Raw genomic sequence first — 11,241 nt, 5'->3', positions numbered from 1 at the left:
GTTATAGTGAATTCTATGATTTATAGTGGTAGAGTCAATGGATGGTTGTAACTGTATTCATGGTATAGTGTTACTGGTGTTGTTGAACCTGTGAGGGTTGATCAACTGAACAATGACTCTCTTCAGTCATTTATTTTCTCTCCCTCCTGCAAGAATATTTTTCATTACTCTTTCCACTGTACGTACACAAGTAGTCTGTAAATGAAGATTCATCATCCAGTTCTGTGCTGATTTGGAAAAGCACACAGCACTTCACTTACTGTCCTCCAATGAAACAGTAAACAACAAAAAGAAACCAGCAGGTGGCAGCACACAGCGGAGCTTCAGCTTTATTTTAATGGTCTTTAACCATCATATCGTCCTATAGGCCACACAGTAAGGTATATTACAGTATCCAGTATACAGGTTTTAGGGATGGAGGCAGGAATGATGCTTGAATGGTCCATCCAGCAGATGAGGAGGACAAAACCTTGGTGTCTTCCATTTGCTGTCATAACGTCTGCTTCCCTCTCATCTGCTTGTGATTCCTTTAGGGAATTTTTATGTACTCAGTTGTCATGTTTGGAACCTTTTTAACCAATTATTTTTAAAGATATATTTTTTTACATAACAATGGCTTGAATTTTCCAGAGTTATGTTGTACTGTTGTTGTTGCTTTGTTGTTAATTGTTCCCTGAGGTGTTTTGGGATGAATCACGTTGTAGCTTTTTGAGATTTAGATTTTTCAGTTGGTTCTTTTGTGTGTTGACAGCTAAATTAAATGGTTGAATGTTGTAAAACCATTGATTACAAGGTTCATATCCAGATCCACTTAAGTTCTTTCTGTTGCTGTGTAGTTGTGCTGTGGAGCTTAACCTAGTGATGTGATGAACCATGGCACAACTACCAAAGCTGACAGTGAGTGAATGTCTCCAGGTCAAGGGATAAAAATATGTAAAAAAAAAAAAGGTATTTACTATTATATGCAGGTGCTGAGAATCAGAACAGACTGAGCGATCTGCAAAAACATGTAAATGAGAAACCCAGTGGTCAAATGGGATTTTAATTGTAAACTGTCCTGTCTTTAATTCATCAAGCTGCATATTAGATCTTTGGTTTTCTGTATTTGTTTAATAATTTATATTGTATAATATAATTTATAAATTCTGATCATTGTTAAACTTGTTTTTATTACAAGTTATGTTTGAATAGACTGTACTGTATGCTACATAACTGGCTTTATGATACAATACATTATTGTGTAGCTTTTTGTTGGTGTAGAAACTCTAAACACATGCTTTATGCTTTATTTTGTCGTGCATTGTCATATTTCAAACTAAACAGTGAACAGTGAAGAGACTGCTACTTAACATGACCTGCTGCATTAATGAAACCACAGGTTTAATAAAATATGACATGTAAAGTTTAAGCCTAAACACACACTATTTTGTTTGCTTGACCACTACTCATTACAATGATATTAAACTTCTTCATGCACAATGTTTTATGCAAATCCAGAAGAATTAACCCTTCTGGCTAATTTCTGACTATTTAACACAAATACAAAGCCTTTATAAAAGCAAAGGAAAGCAAACGACCTAAGTTGCTCTCAAACTGCAGCTCCACTTTGCTTGTGGTCTGTGTACTGCTCAACGTCAGGGTTGAGACGAACAAACTAGAGAAACAGAAAACAGAAAGAACTTCACTGCAGTGGCAACATAAAAATAATAATCAAGAAACTAATAGGAAGAAGTTGACCTTGGTAAACTTTGTTTTGTTAGAGCTTAGTGTTTTCTGACCTCTCCCCTCACATGGACAAACTGGACGCAGGTCAGGGTCCCACTGTTACAGTACAAGTCCTGGTTTTGGCTCCTGGTCCACGGTATTCTGTTAAATATGACCAATTAGGTGTGTTTTTTTTTATTGCTTTGACAGATCAAAGTGACAAAGTGACACTGAGTCACTAACAAAAGACTAAAAAAAAAATAAAGAAAGAAAAAAAACTAGTGACTGTAGTTTGAATCACAAACAGAAACTTGTACAGTACCTGTGTTAACGTGGCTCATTACGAAGTGAAGACAGAGCAGAGCTGCTGGGTTTGGTTGAATCATGACGGTCAGAGTGAAGCTTCGCTATCATGTTTAAGTGTCTTAATGGAGGACAAAACTTACAAAGGAAGTGGTTCATTGTTGTTGTTTGTGTGAGAATCTAATACACCGTGACTGAATGCAAGCTGAGCTGGAAGGGATGGCTTGGTCCACAATGCAATTATATCACTATTCACTTATTAATGAATTGGTAAATAAAGAAAAATAAACAAAAAAGTATAAAATACACGAACTGGACATGTTCAGCTTCACGAAATCGACCCGTTGTGCTGTGGTTAACAGCCACACACACGTCATTCTACTGCTCAGAATGTGCTCACTGACTGTCACATATTTGAAACTAGACACTTTGAGTTGAAAGTAAATTTAATCTTATATTAATTTTACAGGAAACTCTTGAACTGAACTTGGTTCCATTACTTACAAAGGACAAACCTTAAAATACACACTAACAAATGTTTGAGGCTATATTTATTAACTTCATCCTCATTTACTCTTTATTTGTGGGGTGTTCTACTCTGTGAAATGAGATTTAACCCTTATGACCATTCACAACTGTTTAACACAACGACACACTGCATGTAAATAACAGCAAAGCTGTACAAACAATGACGCACGCAAAGCTCGGTGCTGAAGACACATTCTGTATCTCAGTCGAAGCTGCAGACCGAAGCCTCTTGACCCAGTGACTGACTGTGCTCGTAGCTTGTGGTGCATAGCGTCCAACTCTTAATGTGAGGATAAACAACCTGTAGAGACAGCGGCAAGATGAAAACAACGAAATTGAGAAGCGGGGACTGAATAAAGATATTTGCCTTGTGAGAGCGCATGAAGTGTCCTTTCTCCCCGCTCACATGAACAAACTGGACGTAGCTCAGGGTTCTGCTGTTGACTGAGTCTTTCTTATGGCTTCTGCTCCAAATCTTTCTGCGGAGACACAAATGTGACCAGTTGGTTTTGTATATACTTGCACAGGTTTATTTCAAATTTACGTAAACTTTTTTCAGTCAAACATACACACTGGCAGTTACACCACCCGGAAACAAAGGAAAGACTGCACAAATTAGTCCGAAGTGCTTCACTCAGACGTTACTCACTCACCTGCAGATGCAGACAGCTGCTATGACGCCACATAACAGAAGTCCAGCTACGGGTGTGAGAAAAAGCCCCAATCGCTCTGTGACGCCTGCATGAAATCATGTGAATTGTTTTATAGTTTATACAGAAGTAAAGGATTGTTGCTGCTCTTCCTCCACCTACCTCCAACTTTCTCAGACACAATTAAATTCCACCTGATGCTCTTTATGCAGCGTAGAGTAGTTACATTACATATGTAAAGTCCTGCGTCTTCATGCTGAACATCAGATATATTCAGTTCTGTAGGAGCCTCAGTTTCTGTTATGACCTCATGAGAGGTGAAATTTGAATAAGTCTGATTCTTGTTAATTGAATAACTAAAATAAAACATGTCTTTAGTCCATGTGATTTGTGTTGCATTTTCTGTAGATATGTTGCACATCAGTGTGATGGAGTCTCCTCTAGACACCTGTTCAGTCCTGTGCTCGACATTCTCTGATGCTGAAGAAAACGACAAACATTAGACAAAATCTGTAAACTTACGAAACAGCGTTTTAGCGCAGACACAGATCTAAACCTTTCTCACCTGCATGGACCTGGATCATCAGCAGGAGGTGAACGGAGAGAAGAGCTTGGCCTCTGCTGAACATCCTTGCCCTCAGACAGACACAGACAGAGTGACACCTCACCATCAGCTCTCAGATGTGTTTGTGAAGGAGGTGCAGAGGAGAGGAAGTGGTTGGAAGCTGTTCACAGCGACATGTGTTTCACTTACTACGGAACATGAAGTTAGAAAATGTGGGAGGCATAAAGCATCAAACATGAAAATATTTATTATTATAAATAATATTGTGAAATTTTAACTCGTGAATTTAGGAGTATTGCAATACAATATGTATTAATATTGTGCCTGTGAAGGCATCAGTACCTGTCCTACATCTGAAGATCTAGCATTAATTACCTGGTTGGGTGCACTGGTCGTCAGTTATCATCTGAATAGTTGTAATGTGAGTTTTTTTTTAATATAATAAACTAGCTCCATCCCTGCTTATTTATTTTGCACCGATTGTTTATTAAACACATTTGCTTGGTTTCAGCAGCTGGTTGCACCTCCCGCACACACACCCCCAAGCAGAAACTTAACCTGTCCACCGACACAGCAACATCACACATATTTAGGATTAGCTAAATAAAACATTAAATAAACAATTAATCAAGAAGAGTATATATATTTTATATACACTTCTCTTTTTAAAGCAAAGCTGTCCATCACAATATGGCATTCAGTATAATATATGCTGCTTGTTAAACTGCTGGACAGAACAAAAAAAAAGAAAAAAAAACTATAATAAACTAGCAGCTATTTTAGACCTTTGAATCTTGCGGCGCTGTGGTGGAGAAACAACCACCTTCAGACACAGAAAAACAGGCCACTGCAATTTCTAAGAACTGAAGCATAAAAACATGACAGTGTTTATGATGACCGCAACTTTTCAAGCTCTTCCTCAGGTCATGACCAACCTTCAGTTTTTCCATTTGACACAAAACAAAGCATTCACGTTTAAACTAAATTGAATTATAAAAAGAACGCGATAAACACATTAAAGCTTTAATGATTAGTGTAATCCAGTCATGCTGCATTCAGAGAACTTTTAAATGCAGGAAATAACCCAATCACATTGTTGTTTGTACTTGTTCCACCCATTCCACCCATCATATGTGTCTAACTGACATTTAATGAATCACCAACGCCCATCGTCTCATTTTAACGTGTTACTCCAGGTTGTTTGACAGCTAAAGCTTGGCTGATGCTGATGATCTGATGTGCATCAGTAACTATAAAAAATGAATGGAGAAATAAGATCAAGCTCTTGAATGACTCAGTCACAGTCCAGACCTCAACCCAGTTGAAATGCTGTGACTGCTCAAGACCTTAATTAACTAAAGAGTGATATGAGGAAGCAATTACACACAAGCTGTCCGTTTTTCCACAGTATTTAACTTTTATTACTGTTTATTGTTTAATGTTTCACGTCATGATAAAAGTAGTTAAGTATAATTTGAAGTTCTATTGTAAGAATAAAACCATCTATAATTGTGTCTATGAAGGTTCTCAGTCATCCAGATGAGGTTGTCTGACAGTTGAGTCATTAACTGGACTTCTCCAGTAGAAACCTTTCACTTCTGTCCAGGCGGCTTCTTCACTGTGAGGAAACTTGGCCAGAGGCCACGCATTTCTCCACTAGGGTTTCACTTCTACCTTCCTCAGAGTGAAGAAGCCGCCTGGACAGGTAGTGAAACGTTTCATGACTCAACCTTCAGTCACCTATGATGACACTGATACACACGAATAACTAAGACAAGTGTTACGGTTTGACCACCACTGTAAACTATTTATTACGTGATGGCTGTAATTCCCTCACTGACCACCAGAGGGCACAACAGTCTGCTTTACAGCTGCTTGAGTTCAGTTTATTTAAATGACACAACAAACTCACCTCCACGCAGTCTTACTGCAGGAAAGACGAGCTGACATTCGGTATAATATGCAAAGAAACATATCAACCCAACCAGCACTACACAGGAAATGTAAAAACTAGAAAATAAGGATGCTGCAATCATCCTCAACATCTGGTGAAGATCCTTGTTTATGTATCAACAGCGTATGAGTCAAAGGTATCAATCGGTCCTCACGTTTCCTTAAGCACAGAGGCTGGAAGTGGGCAGTAAACATCACATCTGATTTCTCTTCACGTCTTGTTCATTTGCAATGTGATCCAATAGCAGCAGCAGAGATCAGTGCCTTGCTCAAGGACTGAACTAGATTGTAGATCACCTCCACAGTTTGGTGAAGGACCCCCCGACTCCACCTCCAGACCTTCAGCCATTCTCTGTGTTCTCATGGATAGATTAGTCGGTTCAGTTGATATGATATATTGAGTTGAGTCTCTCCATGAAATGTGTGTCGTCTTCATTCCCATGATCCTCGACACCTTGTGTTCGGTAAGGAACCCTCTGTAACGATAAGTAAGAATGTATGAGGGTCAAAGGCGTTTCAAACTATGACTGTGGCGGCGTTTAAGGAATCTACTTGCCTCTCTTCCTGATTGGGACTGAAACTGGTTCTCGACTGGATCCTGTTTTTGTGATCGTGTTTTACAGGATCTAGAGATTAAACAGTGAACAATGAGATCACCACCTTTATTTTTACTTCCCAGATGTTTCAGGTGTTGAATACACAGGAGTCAGAGCAAAGTGAAATTAAATAATCAAATGGTTCAAATGATGTCATCACAGTTTCATCACATTGTGTTTTTCACAGTAAGTGATATTTTTAATATATTTTGGCCAGATAAAATAGATTTTCTGAAAACATCCCTGTGATCAGAGAGACCTGGATGATCCAAACTGATGCTCCTCATCAAACTCATTCTACCACTGGAAGAAACCGTGTTGTTTTTAATGTGTAGGCAGTTTAATCAACATTCTATAAGCTCATTATGTGGGCTGTGAATTATTTACAGTAACGTTACAGCATTCTTGATAAGCGCTATGCCTCTGACTTCCTTTTCTGCATGTGCGATACAACACTTGGATTATTAATAAGACCATTTACATTTGAAAAGTCAAAAATCAACCCATTTAATTGATGAAATCCATGTGTTTATATCCATACAACTCTTAAGCAAGAATAAATAAATCAGGCAATCACTCACCTGCAGATGCAGACCGCTACTATTACTCCACATAACAGAAGTCCAGCTACAGGTGTGAGAAAAAGCCACAATCGTTCTGTGACACCTGCATGAAATCATATGTGAATTATTTTATAGTTTATACAGAAGTAAAGGATTGTTGCTGCTCTTCCTCCACCTACCTCCAACTTTCTCAGACACAGTTAAATTCCACCTGATGCTCTTTATGCAGCGTAGAGTAGTTACATTACATATGTAAAGTCCTGCGTCTTCATGCTGAACATCAGATATAGTCAGTTCTGTAGGAGCCTCAGCTTCTATTATGACTTTATGAGAGGTTAAATTTGAATAAGTCTGATTCTTGTTAATTGAATAACTAAAATAAAACATGTCTTTAGTCCATGTGATTTGTGTTGCATTTTCTGTAGATATGTTGCACATCAGTGTGATGGAGTCTCCTCTAGACACCTGTTCAGTCCTGTGCTCGACTTGCTCTAACGCTGAAGAAAACGACAAACATGAGACAAAATCTGTAAACTTACAAATCAGCGTTTTAGCGCAGACACACATCTAAACCTTTCTCACCTGCATGGACCTGGATCATCAGCAGGAGGCGAACGGAGAGAAGAGCTTGGCCTCTGCTGAACATCCTTGCCCTCAGACAGACACAGACAGAGTGACACCTCACCATCAGCTCTCAGATGTGTTTGTGAAGGAGGTGCAGAGGAGAGGAAGTGGTTGGAAGCTGTTCACAGCGACATGTGTCTCACTTACGACGGAACATGAAGTTAAAACAGTATTCTTTCAACATATATATGAAAGTGTTTTTATGTTTTTATGCTAGTTTAAAGTGCATGTTTGTGCCGTGCAACAGTCAAACACTTCTGCACAGAGAGCAGCATGTGGTTAATAACCACATCGACCGCAAAATGTCAAAATGCACTAAAAGAGGCACTGAGCGTTTCTATTGCAGTGTGGGAGCTTAGCTAGCACCTGTTCATGCATTGGCATGTGTTGACCACACATCTGATAGATTTCCAGTGTGTTTAAACTCTGCAGCTTTCACCCAAGGAACTGGAAACTCACAGCTTTACAGGGGAACAGGCAGCATGATCAGTCACACCTGACAAGATTCAAACATGCAAAAACACATAGCAAATATACTTCACTGTCATCGCCAGATCGGGCATTGCAGCATTTTAAACATCATCATCTGTATTTGCCATTTTGGAAGTTCCTTGCTTTTCAAGACATAGTTTTACTTGTACTGTGAACCAGCAGTGGCTGCTGCAACCACCGTGTACCTACATGAGCTCATCGGTACAGAGACAACGTGCATCTATTTCAGATGCAGAAACAACAAGAGGCAGAGAACAGACATGAAGTAATGACGCTGTCATGGACTCAGTCACTGCACCACTGTTTATGTTCATTTCCGGGTTTATGTTATTATCACTTCCTGCCTCACCCATTATTAGTTACTGCCAGCTTTACTTCCTGCTCCAGACCACACACCTGTTCCTCATCTAGCCATCAATTGCCACTACTTAAGCACCACCTCTCACCCCAACTGGTTGCCAGATTGTCTATGTGCATTAGCCAGCAATCCAGCGTGTATATTCATGATCTTGAATCCGTGTATGACCTTGCTTCTCCTGACCCTGATTCTTGTCTCGTCTATGATCCTGCCTTGCCGTGAGTTGACCCTAGCCTGCCCTGTGACCACCGCTTGTCTAAACCCTGTCTGTACTGTACCTGCCTGTTCTGTGTATTGACCTCCGTTTGCCTGACCACGAATTAAGTAAACTGCGTTACCACTCAAGTCTTGTCTTCGCTGTGCATGTGGGTCCGCTACCTCGGAAGCCGTGACAGACGCTTTGGTTGTGGCCTGGTGCTGCTACGTCACTAAATCAACCACCAGCCCTATATCCTCATCCATTTAGGTAACAGCATGAAATGACTCACGCTGTTAAACTGTATTGTAATAGCAGGATGTAATATCATGGAGGCTTTTCTGCTGTCACAGGCCTGATGGAGCAGAATCTGATTATAGGCTGAAGATCTATTTAACGGCACAGGTTGACAAACGCTCTGCTTCTTCAGTTCGGCTGGAGTCTTTTAAAAGTCTGTCTGATGTATTTGTGAGTGGGAAGGAGCGTCTCGACGCCGTATGCCTGATGTAACTCTCATTTGAACGCAGGCTCCCTCCCACTCGCTGGGCCTCTCGTTTGCTGCCATCGCGTGCGTCTGCGCTCGGTTAATGAACGAGGCCTCCAGTAATGGCCGAGAAGACCCTGCGCCGACGTGGACAGAACGAGACTGAGTGAAGGATTTGGGCAGTTTGTTTCCACTGTGGAAACAAAACACCTCTGTCTTAACACGTCCATGAGATGCACTGATTATCACACATTAAAGTTCACAGGAGTCAAACGAAGGAGAACATTAAACGTGTTCATGTGTTCAACGGCATCCACACACGCAGCTACTACGTACAGGAAGCCTCAGCCCTCACCCTCTACCCACACGTTCACAGCTTTGTGTGTCGTCTGATACAAACACGCAGGAAATTAAAATAAGGACCTTTAGGAGCGCACACACACACACACACACACACACACACACACACTGCATACTCATTCCACTAGCTTCTTATTTCAACTGCTTTTCGTGTGTGTGTGTGTGTGTGTGTGTGTGTGTGTGTGTGTGTGTGTGTGTGTGCGCGCGTGCGCGTGCGTGTGGCGGCTGCTCTCTGACCCTTTCAGGCATTGATGGATGTTTGTGAATATTTGAGACGCTCCTGCAGAGCCCCCCTGGCAGAGCATCCCATCTCAGGAGCTAATGCCTCTGTTCCCTGCGCTGAATGCTGCACGACTCGCTCGCACGTACATGCACAGCACATGGATTTGAATCAGCGGGAGCAGAGCTGGGGTTTCACGCCGCGGCCGCCGCGGTGAGGGAGGATGTTACCGTTGTAGCAAGGACAGAGATTAAACAGTGTGATTAAGTATTTATCTTCTTCCAGCTGCGCAGAGTGCGGGGAGAGCAAAGCTGCGGCGCGTGCGAGGCCTTGTCTGAGTTGCTGTTTAACATTTTCCACCCGTCTTATCGCAGAATCGCTCCTCGAACTGTAACCAAGATGGACGCGCGTGAATCTCAGCGAGGAAATCAGCGTTTGCGTTCCACGCCAAGTAAAACCGGAACATTTGCAGCAGATCGTGCAGTTAAAGTGCAGAGTGAAGACATTCATTTTCAAGTGTCCTCCTCCAATAAAGGTCGCAGAGCAGAATGGCATTCATTCAGCGTTTAATGAACTGCCCTGACTGAACTCCATTTCCCATAAGCCCTTTCACAATTGGAGATAAGGCCACAAACCATGACGGGGAACCAGCTCCACCCGTCATCAGTCAGTTTGTCAGCCCTAACATTTAATCTGGGACGTCTCTGCTGCACGGAGACAGACGCCGTGTTCGTCTCCGCTCCGTCAGCTTCCTCCACTCCAGCAAAACAAGCAGGCGAACAAAGGTCACAAAAGTGTGACAACGAGCGACAATAGTCAGAAAGGAGCCCGAAACGCAACTTTTCAACACGCGTCTCTCATTTTTTTATGTTTCATTCTTTGCCACTGCTTATCATTCCGCAGAAGTGCAGGCAAAGGGGAAAAAAAGCCCCACACAACGAAGGCACGCACGCTCACAAATAACGTACACACCACAAAAAGCCCCAGGGTGTGAAACAAGCCAGCATCTCTTTAAACAGGTAGATTTTCTCCGAGGGAAAGATGTGATGTATAATTGATGCTTCACAGTGGGAGACGTTCCTCCTTCCTCGTCCTCCTACTCCACACTCACTGTGCTGGTGGTGCTCAGCGCCTCCCACTGTACTTTCTAATTAGCCTTTAATTAATTGCCCCTTCCAGGAGCACGTGCGCTTGTGGTGATCCTCGGATACTGAAATCGCAGGAACCTTGAGACGTGAATCTCTCAGTGCAAAAAAAGGCCGTTTGTGCACATCTCGCTGAAGGACACTGCTCCACACGGACACAGGCAGCTTGAATTGCCTTGTAAATCAGTGGAGTGGCTGCAGACTCCTACTGAAGACTGGAAAAGGGTATTAAACAGAAATTATAGCAATAAGACATAAAATGAAGACAACTAAACGACCCAGTTGGTTTTATTTAATACTGCATTTACATAAAGCTGACAAACACAAATACAGATGAAACTGTGTCCGTTAAAATGAAAGTGGCATCTCCGTTTCAGACCATATTTTCTGACAGTGAATATGTTTTGATAGTGGTTTAATAACAATGTGTCTGAGGTTTTTACACATTAAAAAATAAAGGTTAAGTCGGTTTCACGACCTCACCGGTGAGGTCGTGAAAC

At 41.5% G+C, this 11,241-nt stretch overlaps 1 long non-coding RNA gene across 1 annotated transcript; it reads right to left on the bottom strand.

Annotated features, from left to right (window-relative positions):
* Positions 1 to 5,614: 5,614 nt before the first annotated feature.
* Positions 5,615 to 9,389, bottom strand: LOC114847094 (uncharacterized). The gene is made up of 4 exons (XR_008693481.1): positions 7,445 to 9,389; positions 7,042 to 7,359; positions 6,881 to 6,965; positions 5,615 to 6,329 (listed from the first exon to the last, which is right to left on the bottom strand). It is a non-coding gene; the product is annotated as an uncharacterized LOC114847094 (long non-coding RNA).
* Positions 9,390 to 11,241: the final 1,852 nt, after the last annotated feature.

Source organism: Betta splendens, chromosome 21 (genome assembly GCF_900634795.4).
Source record: "Betta splendens chromosome 21, fBetSpl5.4, whole genome shotgun sequence".
NCBI lineage: Eukaryota > Metazoa > Chordata > Actinopteri > Anabantiformes > Osphronemidae > Betta > Betta splendens.
This window is presented reverse-complemented; position numbering and strand designations above follow the sequence as displayed.